The sequence below is a fragment of the Sarcophilus harrisii genome, chromosome 3 (assembly GCF_902635505.1).
Source record: "Sarcophilus harrisii chromosome 3, mSarHar1.11, whole genome shotgun sequence".
Taxonomy (NCBI): Eukaryota; Metazoa; Chordata; class Mammalia; order Dasyuromorphia; family Dasyuridae; genus Sarcophilus; species Sarcophilus harrisii.
The window spans coordinates 597,410,276-597,422,090 of NC_045428.1; positions in this window are offsets into that span (position 1 = coordinate 597,410,276).

Here is an 11,815-nt window from a genome sequence, read left to right on the forward strand (position 1 = left end):
TCTCTAATTTCTATCTTGCCTCAGTTTCTCTGCACACAAGTCAAAATGTTATCTGCAGGGAAGCAAGAATACAAATCTCTAATGACCTTCTTCCATCCTTCTCTAAGAAGACTTTGATTTCCTTCTTACAGTGCAACAAGAGTTTGGAAGCTAAAAGTTGGCCACTCTGCTTTATTCAGAGAGAGGGGATACTGGTTTGGAATTAAATCTATCTTCTTCCTAAAAGATTATTATTTTAGGGGAAACAATTTTTAGATTTAAGTTGTTCTCCTAATTGTTATCCCTCATTAAAGAGAAACTGCCCAAGTTACTTATCAGAGTTTGAACTCCCTTCCTACCAGATATGTTTCATAATGAATATGAATAATAAACAGCAAAGCAATGGATATATCCCAATTAATACCAAAAGAAAAATCAGAGAAAGTATCTATTGCCTACAGAATATCAGACAATGCAGAATAGATTGTCTCATTGGGAATGAGACAACTTAAATTCAACTGAGAGGAAAGGGAGTCTTCTTAGCTCTTTTTTCTGGGAATGTACTTTTCCAATGCAATAAGTTTAAAATGCACTTTTCTCCAGCTTATAAGTAGATTATTTTTACAATTAAAGAGTGTGTCACACAGTCAGCTGTAGAGTCAGGAAGATTCATCATCCTAAATTCAAATCTGATCTCAGACAATTACTTGTGTGATCCTAGGCAAATCACTTAATCTTCTTTGCCTCATTTTCCTCAACTATAAAATAAGCAAGAAAAGGAAGTGGCAAACCATCTCCATTTCATTGCTATGCAAAAGTCAAATGGGATCACAAAATTGAACACAACTGAAATGACTGAAGAACTGAAACATAAGTAAAGTCCTTATGTGTGTATGTGTTGGAGAACACTGTCAAAGATCAATAAAGCCTATGGAAAATAAAACATATTTTCAAATGTGTAACATAAAATATATAGAGTTCAAGGGAAATGCATTATATCAAAATACAATGATACAAGTTAATTAAAGTTACATATAGGTATGTGTGTGTCAATGTTTATGTATAGATCCCATATTAAGGAGCCTAAAGCAAAGATAATGAGATTAGAGGAAGAGAATTGTGAACTAGAAAGAACACGGTTTCAAATTTAATATATCATTTGAAAAACTCTATGTAATAGTAGTTCACACTTTCACATACAATCCTACTTTAAAATTTTAATGTTCCATTCTCAAGTTCAAAATAAAAGACCCAAATATTTTTGAAAGAATCAAGACAGATTTTTTAAATGGAAAGAGTGAATACACTATTAATGAAGATGAAATCAGAGCAACTAAAAAGGGTTATTTGCTACAATTATATGCCAATAAATTTAACAATTTAAGTGAAATGGAAGAATATGTACAAGAATATAAATTGCCTAGATTAAAAGGAAAGGAAATAAAATACTTAAATAAACCAATTTTTGAAAAAGAAATTTAACAGACTTGAGTTTCCTAAGGAAAAATAATTATGATCAGACTAATGTAGAAATGAATAGTACTAAACATTTAAAAATAAATTCCAATATTAAATGATTTAAATAAATTATTTGGAATAATAAGCAAAGAAGAAGTTCCTCCAAATCCCTATTGTTAAACAGATATGCTACTGATAATTAAACCAGGAAAAACAAAAAATGAAAAATTATAGACTAATTTCAGTACTGAATGTGTATGCAAAAATCCTAAACAAAATGCCACCTAGGAAACTACAACAAAATGTTACAAAAATTGTACATTGTGATTAGGTGGGATTTATACCAAGAATAAGGGATGGTTTCACATAAGGAAAATTTTTAATATAATTGATTATATAAATAACAATAGTAAGAAAAATTGCATCAACAGATGCAGGAAAAAAATTGTTAAAATATAATACTCATGGGACAGCTAGGTGGTGCAGTAAATAGAGCACCAGCCCTGAAGTCAGAAGGATCTGAGTTCAAATCTTATCTCAGACACTTAATACCTCCTAGCTGTGTGATCCTGGGCAAATTACTTAACCTCAATTGCCTCAGCAAAAAAAAAAAAAAAAAAAAAATATATATATATATATATAACCCATTTTTACTAAAAACAAATAAAATTGAAAGCATAGCTATTAAGGGATTTTTTAAATTAAAATGATAAGAATATACCTAAAACCAATAAGATCAGGAGTGAAACTAGGATGTCCATTGTCAACAATATTATTAAATGTATTAGAAATATTAGCAATATCATTGAGAAGAAAAAAACCCCGAAGGGATGAAAATGAACAATGAAGTAACAAAACACTTTTTTGGTAATTTTTTTTATTTCTAAAATTTTGTATCTAAACTGAAATGCAAAGCAAAAATGGGGAAAAACATTTCTGGTGTATTTGGTATAAAATAATGTTGAGTGGTGAGATACCCAAAAGCTATGGGGATCCCCAGACCAGTGTCGCAGTTTTGCGAAAGAATTTGCAGTCCCAATCTCCAAATGAAGTTTGGCAAAATGGGTTTATTTTCACTGAGGAATTCTCTGTCAGTGGGCTACTTCCTGATTAGGAATATAGCAAAAGTTTGGGATACAGAGTGTTGGTTTTTATTTAGCCTTCTGTGGTTTGGGGACAGGGAACTATTGGGGGCTAAATTCCAAATCAATAGGGTGGTGACTGTTTCCCAGATCAAAGTGATTCCCAGATCAATTGGAGGTAGGAGATTCCCTTGGGAACCAGGTAGGGATGCTCCCAGATGGTGGAGGGGTAGAGATTCAGGGTTTTTCCAACCCAGGGCCACCTCACCAAAGATCAGGGATCACAGAATCCTATTATAGCAATAATACATTTCCATTAAAAAAAACTATCTAATAAATAATACATGTTGTTTTCAAAGCTCCTCAGCTTTTCTTTGTTGCTTTCTAGGTTTTCTTTTGCTCTTTGCTGTGACTTTTTACTTTATTTTTTCCTCTCTCTCCCCCCTCCTACCTTAGAGAAGGCTACAAATGTGGCTATATGTGTGTACAGATATATGTAGATTCCTACAAATATACATTCATACATATATGCATACATACACATACATTTATGTAAAACCATGCTATATGTGTATTCACTTATCTCTCTGTGGAGGTGAATAGCATCTTCCTTTATTAATACAAGTCTTTCCATGTTGTTCTTGCTGTTTTTCTAAGTCAACCAAATCACCATTTCCTTTACTCTAGCGTTCAACACAATCTGATCCTGAAAGATTGTCTATGAAAGGTTTTTCCTGAATTCCTTCTTTTCTTACATACATTAATTTTATTTATCTAAAATATTTTAATTTAAAATAATCAAACATCCATTTTACACTTCAAAAATGCCCCCATCATACAGTACAGTTTAAACTCGTACACTGCCAAACATCCTTCCATTACGTTTTTGTTTTTTGTTTTTTGTTTTTTTGATTCTTGGTTTCTTTAAAGTTTCTGACCTTTTGTTTTTTCAAAGGAACTTAGTTACTATAATTTTTTTCCTAGCTCAGTGTAAGGTACAGGTTAGCTTCCTGGAGAGCCTCGGGATCAGCCAGAATCAGGATAAATCAAAGTCCTTGGACTTTAGGAGGAGAAGTGAAGGAGGCAGGCAAGCTGCCACAAGGCTTGCCAAAGATGTATCCTGGATTCTGGAGCCCAGAGTATCCAGCCTCTCTCCTCCTTGTCCTACCACCAAGGGACTCTGACTTCTCTCCCTCTGCCCTCCAATCCTTGCCTATGATTATCTCTCCACCAAACATTCAGGAAGCACCAATGGTGAGGAGAGGCATCATCCAAACATATGCTAATGGAGCCATTGTCTCACATTGAATAGGTAGCTTTAAGTGCTCTCTTGTATGATTTAGAGTTTCAACCCTCTACAACTCAGTAAAATGATTTTTTAATAACTTAATAAGAATGGTATTGAATAAATGGATTAAATAAAGTTGTATATTTTATTCTATTGACTTTATCTACTAGTGAACAATACATTACTCCAATAATTTTAATTTTAATTTATTCATATAAGAAGGTTTTTATATTTATCTTCATATAATTCTTTTATCCATTTTGACAGATATACATTCAGGTATCTGATCTACAACACATATGTTGTGACTTTTGTTTGTTCCTGTGTTAGAAGTTGAAGGGGACTATTTTTGATGTTCTCACTTTTCCTGTTTCTGGTGCTAGAACTTCCTCAGTCTATGGGTCATAAAGAAGTTCCTCTCTGCTTCCTGAAAAGAGATTTAGATCCCACCCACTACAAGGATGGGAATCTTATTGTGGAGGGATTTTTCTCTTTAGTTGTATACAAAATAACCATACTACAGAATTGGAAATATTTTTCAGATTCATCCTAAGAAAATTTTGAATCATTGTCGGTTTTTGTTTTTATTTTCATTTTATTATTTTTGCATGTATGGTAGTTGATAATTAAAAAGATACTTTTAAAACATTTGCATGGATAGAACATAATTTTCTGTCTTCTTTTCTGCCTTCCATGCCTTTAAGGTCTCAGTTCTCCATATATGTAGACATATACACACTCTGACCCAGAGTAATCAACCTGAATCTTTCTTAATTTGCTCTGTTTCTGGAAAGTTTCCAACAGAAGGAAGATTTGGGAGCTCCCTCCATTCCATCTTTCTTTCCTGTTCTTAGATTACTAACTGCTGACATTCTTGCAGAAGTTGAAAGCCAGATAAATGCTCTGGCTTTTATATCATTTATTTTCATTTCAGCACCATATGGAACCTATCTGACATGCATTACAAATGCCACTCACTATACCACTTTATTATGCAATAGGGTCTATAATATACACAGAGAGTCACATAGAAATTAGTTTATATATTCATGATCTTATGTATGTGTGATTATGACATTTCCTATATATGAAATATATGATAACTATGATGTATATATTCATATATAATGCTATATGAATTACAATTATGTGAAATAGGAAGTTCCACATTCTCTTCCTTTTCTACTAAATTATTTCTTCCTTTATTTGTCCTTGCATTACTTTTAAAGCCTATGGTCTTTTCATCAGAAATGTTCAAAAGTTCTCCATTCCAACACGTCGGCAGTCTACACAATTTATCCTATCCTCAAGATTTTTCAAATCTCTACAAAACAGAAATTCTCCAAAGATAAAGTAATTTCATTTTTTCCATGATCAAAACCACAAAGAATCCAATAAAAAAAAATAAAAAATAAAAAAACCTCCAGGAACTGATGCTTTGGGGAATATGAAATCACTCAGCATGCCTTCTCCACTTCCAATGCCACTAAAGCAAGGTTTTGCTTTAATGACAGCTACATGAGACAGGCTTTCATTTCTGCATCAAGTTTTCCCCCTCTTCTTTCCATTGGTATGGTTTTTATATGGTTTTAGGCTGCAGAAATTTGTTTGGACCCCAACAGTCAGTTTGACCAAAGCCCTTCAAGAGCAAAAATCTGTTGAATCTGAATCCTCACCAGCTCTATGCCTTGACCAAATTACTTTTCCTGAGTTTGGACCAGTTTCCTCAACTCTAGAATGAGAATAATAAGAGTTTTTTTATATAACAGTGTGATGTTTAGAATCCAAGGAGATATTACAATATTATATATTAATTATAAATTAATATTAATTGATTATGATGCTTCCTGAAACATAATTCTCTATGTGAATGATAGCTATTTTATTATAGGTAATCTTGTATTATTTTAATTATTGCTGATTTATAACTCCATGAAAAATGTATTAATTTTGCTGCTTATCTATAACCTTTCTAACATGTGACTATACTCATAAATGTTCTTTTTTATTTTTGGTATTTTTCTGGTTATTCTGTCTGATCTATATGTTCATGTATATATGCTGTTATAGTTTCTATGGTTCTTTCTCTTTATCCCAGTCCTTATTTGGAAAATATTAAATATACAAATTTAGATTATTTTTTTTTACTATTTATACTGTTGTGAGATATTTACTACAAATTACCATGAATTTCCATATTAAAGAGTTAGTTCTCCTTTGCCTGTGACACTTTCTTTGACAACTATATCACTGCTCTCCTGGACTCCAAGAAAGTTCCTCTGCTCTTGGAGTTTTGCTAATGACTTGATCCTTGCCATTATTCATTAGTAACTGAAGATGGGGAATTCTCAATCAGTGGGAATTCTTGAAGGCATTTTCAGCTGGGGCAAAAGTTTACTTTTTTAGACAAGTCCCTTTTTCCCTTGGCAGACTAATGTCACTGGTGCTGCCCATGACATGATAATCACACCTCTGGGGACAGATGGGCTCAGATAATGCAGTCCTTATAACTGGGATCTGCCTGGGGCATCACATATGCACAGACAAGTACAAAGTGACACAATCTGTTTGATTCAGCCCTTTCCTCCATCCTAAAAGCAGAGAACAATCAGGTGAGTGTCTTCTTCTATTCTATCTCAGTTTTACATCTCAGGACTTGGAAGCAGAAATGTTTTTTCCAGAAGACAATTATAGAGTTAGTGTGTTGTTCAGGCCCTGTGTGCCAGGGACAAGGAAGACACCTTGAAAAGGCTGTGAACCAGGCCTTGGAATTTTCCTTGAAATCTTAGGGCATCCCTGTCTTTATTGACATTCTCTGCCCTATTCCATGATCTCCTCATCTCTCATAGGTGGTTTTTCAACAGCGCATAACTGTTGTCTCTGGCTTGAGAGGAACCTAGATGTTTTCTTAAGACATATTGTTAGGAGCATTTTTCTAAAGCTCACTTTCCTGACGTTACTTCTCTGATATTTTGGGGTTTACAGTGGCTATTTCTATCTTCTCTAGATTCTGAGCCTTCTGTCTTTCTACTTAGAATGAAACTTGTTTTTCTTCTGCCTCCATTCTCTGTTCCTTGTCTCCTATTCCTTCTTCCTTTCCCTCCCCTTTTTCTTTAAGTTTTTCTCTCTCTTCTGAGCTCTTTTGATTGATTTTTATTGTCTGTGTGTTTCCTACTTTGAGAAACCTTTGAAACTTTTGTCTTTGTTCTCTTAATGGTCTCCTTCTTCATCTATTGTTTATCCTACCTTTTGTGATTTAAAAAGGTCTAAGAGTTTCTGGATAATTTATTCACTTGTTAATAATGCCAATAGGTTACTAATAAAAGGATGGTTATTTGGTGGGCAGACATATTTATATACCCTAGAGAACAGTACAGGGACCATGGACCATCAAACAGCAATCAAATCTTATTGGTCCATGTGATTGGAGGTGGATTATATTAAAATGGAGGTTTAAATATATTTTGCATAGGAAAAATATCTTTATAAAATACTACTCATAGCTTAAAGCTATCAGTTCAAAGAACATATACCTCACCCAATTAGGAGCAGAAAAATATAGGCTTCCCTACTTTAGATTAATTTCCTGATAAGATTGGGTATAGTCTGATTAAGATTGATTAGAGTTATGGGAATCTCATTATAAGTACCTTACTGAAGAAGAAGAACTGAACTTTTAAAAGACTTTAGAAGAAGGTGGGAGAAATAACTCTATTGGACCTGGGAAAGGGGAATTTAAAAGTCTTTAATTACACAACTGCAAATGGGTGTCTTATTAAAAAGGAACACTGGAATGAATACCTGTTCTTTTTTTTATACCCCAAATGCAAGTCCTTCTCTAGTTGCCCCATTAGCTGAATACCAGAAATCACAATCTATCAGGTGTGAGTATTCCCCCCATGTGAGTGTAAATCCCTACTTAATTCCATCATTGCTCCTACCTTAGTGTCCACTTTATTTGGACATATTTGAGTTCTTTCTTCCCACGATTTCCTATTGGCCGAGTAGTATCTTTTCTGATGATTCTAATTCCCTCATGTAAGTCTAAATCTTTTCCTTTGATCACATCACTACATCTACACCCCCATGTGTAAGTATTTTTCATCTCTGATTACAATCATTTGCAAGTCTGAGTTCTCAGCCTTAATTACATTTGCCCTTTTTAATTTTTATTTCCTTGGTCACATCCTATCAATCTAACTTACATTTTCATGTTTCAATTTCTCTATCTATCTCAATTTTCATAACACTATAGAAACTAAACCACCATTCAGTTCTCACAAAGGAAAGAGCTCTGAATCTCTTCTCAAATTATCGGCTATTATTACTTTTTTCTCATACTTTCATGTCATAGTTGTTCCAAGAAGTCTTTCCAGATTGTGTTAATGCCTGTGTTTTCCTTCTTTTTACTTTATTTTTTCCTACTTCTGTATCTAATTCTCCTTTTGTAAATTCATGTTTTTATATTTTCTTCCTCAATAAACTGTGACCTTCTTAAAAAACAAGGGCTAGCCTTTAGCTTTGCTATTTCCTTAGAATTTAGTATTGTCAGTCACATAGTAATATTACCATCTTCTGGTACTGGTAAATTTTTTTAAAAGCAAAATTTTTAAAATTGATTTGTAGCATAAAAAATATTCCTTTATGCCTTCTTTTGGGTTTACTTCTATAGTTTAGATTTTTTTTAATGAGTTGAAATTTATTTGTGGATTTGAGCAAGTACATGGCTCCCATTTAAAATTAAAACTTGCTATTAATATTATATATGGATGAATTTCCTGTCCCTGTCTCCATCCCTGCACTCTCCTCTACTCTTTTACCACAAAGAGAGGGACCTGAGACATTAGGAATGGTCTCTTGCTGGATCCTACTCAGCAGAAGTTACTTCTCATTTGACAACTTATCGCCCAGCCTGTGTACTGGGAAGTTCCTGTGTACCAAGGCTGTTTTAGGTAATGAGTGAATTCCCCCCTAATCATAAACCACAAAACTAGAATCATCTATCAACCTTTTCATGAGCTTCTAGGCTCCAGGGGATGAACTTCTCTGAATTGTTCAACTTGAATACCACCTGCTACCTGATTCTGAGCCTCAGTACCCCCTGGATGTCACAGCCTCCATCTTCAAGTCATGTGTCTCCCCTCCACAGTCTGGACACTGTTAGGTGGGGCCCGCTCTACTCCCTTTATCAACCTGAAAGCACTTCCAGAAGGTGAGACCTTCATCTCTTTGCATCAAATGAATTTGGTCTGAACAACATGTAGGAAAAATACTGTGATTTCTCTCCTAAGGAGAATTTAGCTATAGGCCTAAAGCTACCTGGACTGGGGAGTGCTGTTGTTCCACAAACAACGCTGGCTTTCAGATAATCTGTTGGTCAGTAATAATAAAGTTTCTGAAACAACAATGCTGTATATATCTCACACCCCTCCTCAACTCTACCTCTAAGCCATAGAATTCAATAATGAAGTGTACACCAGACCACTTCTCAACTCTTACCTCTAAGATCACACCTCAATTCTACCATTAAGCCATAAAATTAGCATATAAATGTGATGAAGCACCTGATCTATCTTTTTCCTATAAATCTATTTTCTTGCTCCTGGTTCTTTGCTAAATTCTATTTTTATTTTTTTGGCTGAACCAATTGGGGTTAAGTGACTTGCCCAGAGTCACACAGCTAGGAAGTTGTTAAATGTCTGAGACCAGATTTGAACTCCAGTCCTCCTGACTTCAGGGCTAGTGCCCTACCATTGCACCACCTAGCTGCCCCTCTTTGCTCAATTCTTTTGGAAATTATACCATTTTAATTGGCATTACAATGACATCAGTCTTTGTCCCTTGACTTGGAGATGACTGAGCCTGCAAATTCTTTTAAGACAGCCTACTACACCATTCTGGAATCCCAACCTTTTGGGGTCTCCTTTGAACCTTAACACATTTAGCAAACTGCCTTTTATCAATACTTATGAGACTGGTAAACATTCAGAATTAAAATTTCCATGTTATCTATAAGTGTGGAATTGTGGTCTGGGCCGCCCACTGATTGACTTCCCTTAATGTCCCCCTTACTCCACTGAGAGTGATCTACTATCCAGACCTACTCTCAGATAAAAGGGCAGAGACAGAGCTCTGGCTCTTTATTCTCAGTGTGCATCTCACCAGAAATCCTCTCTACCATTTGCACTTGCCCATAGAAGTTAAGGACTGAGGAGCTCCATCCTCACATGGCTTTTGGTAATCCACTGCTATTGTTGTTGCAACTGTTAATAGGCTGCAAAAAATGTAGAATACTGCATATGGCATATGTAATCTTTTAAGAAAGAATTATATTTTGGGGATGACTTTCTACCTAAAGAAAAAAAAATGCTCAAATTGGACATTCCCTTCCGCTGAGAGGCATCTAAAGTATTTTCAAATAGGCTTGTTCTTTCCTTTTTCAGCTAGTCTCTGCAGTTATTGACTTGCAGTCAACAGATCCAACTGATGTCTCCTGCCTTCTCCTGGGACCAAAATTAATACTTCGCCAACAATTAAGAAATGAGATGACTGCAATTCTGCAGAGATCACATAAGGATGAAAATGGAACCAGCACATCAGAGCTGGACTACCTAAGTAAGGTTGCTTATCCCAGGCAAATTTTCTCACTTCAGTTTAAGCACTTTTGTCCTTTGGAGTAGTTTTTATTTCCTTTTAAAATCTCCTTGCTCACATGATTGTCCTTCAAAAATCTTAAAATGAGTAATGTAGGGGGCATCTAGGTGACACAGTGGATAGAGCACCAGCCCTGAAGTCAGGAAGACCTGAGTTCAAATTTGACCTCAGACACTTAACACTTCCTAGCTGTATGACCTTGGGCAAGTCATTTAACCTCAATTGCCTCACCAAAAAGAGAGACAGAAACAGAGACAGAATTTATAGGCTTACATCTTCTGCAAATCAAAGGGAAATAATTGAATTATCATATCATTGATTGGAGTACTTAAGTTCCAAAGGAGAGTTTTAGCCATTAACAAGGTGATAGACTCTGCCTAGGTTCCCTAGTTGTTGGGTTCTTTTTCCAAAACACAGCCAGTTGATTAAAGAGTTCAAATCTTTTATTGTGTCCTACAACATAGTCCGGTTAGCTCAGAGACCTATCTCTCCCAAGAGCTCTTGCAGCTTTGTCCTTGGCTTCTGCCTCTGCTTTCTTCAGCCTCCAGCCAGCACCAAGTTGGAAGATACAATGAATCTCTCTTTCCTCCAAGATAGGGCTTGTAGGCTTTCTTGCAGAGTGCTCCTCTCCGACTCCTGGGAATGCCCCCAAGTACCTCTTTCGAGTAGCCCACTGGAGCTGTATTTGTGCTACTTCTCCAAGAGTGGGATTGTGGCATATCTCCCAGCATGTTCTCTGGCCCTAAGGGAGGTGTGAATTCAGATATCTCTTTCTCAACCCTGAATTCTCTCAAACATGTGAACCCATTGAGTACTTAGATACTTATGAGCTCTCTAAAGGTGTGAACACAAGCATTGTTTCCATCAGTTGTACTTAGTACCTTGTTTCAAGTTCTGGCCCAAAATATTTCTTCTAAGATCAAATCAATCATATTGAAACATGCCAAATTAGACAATTATTATCTCTATCAACTCCAATGTCTTAACACTTTGTAAAGATTCCAATGTCTCCCCTTTTCTTTTGATTTAGAACATAGGTGGTCATGACCTCCCTGAATTCTCATGAAGGGAGATGAAAACACCAAAGGAAATAGAAAATCAAATCAGATTAGTGGGTTTCTAGAGGGGCTCACATGAAACAAGGCGTACATAAATCCACCAATATGGGAGCCATTACACATAGTTACATAAGCACATAGCAATATAACACAGGCTAGTAGTAATGTTAACCAATAACATATCCATCAATATGGGAGGCATTACACATAATTACACAGATTAGATAGTAATCCTTTGGTAGAGCATGAGACTTAATCTCAGGGTCGTGGGTTTGAGCCCCATGTTAGGCGCCAAA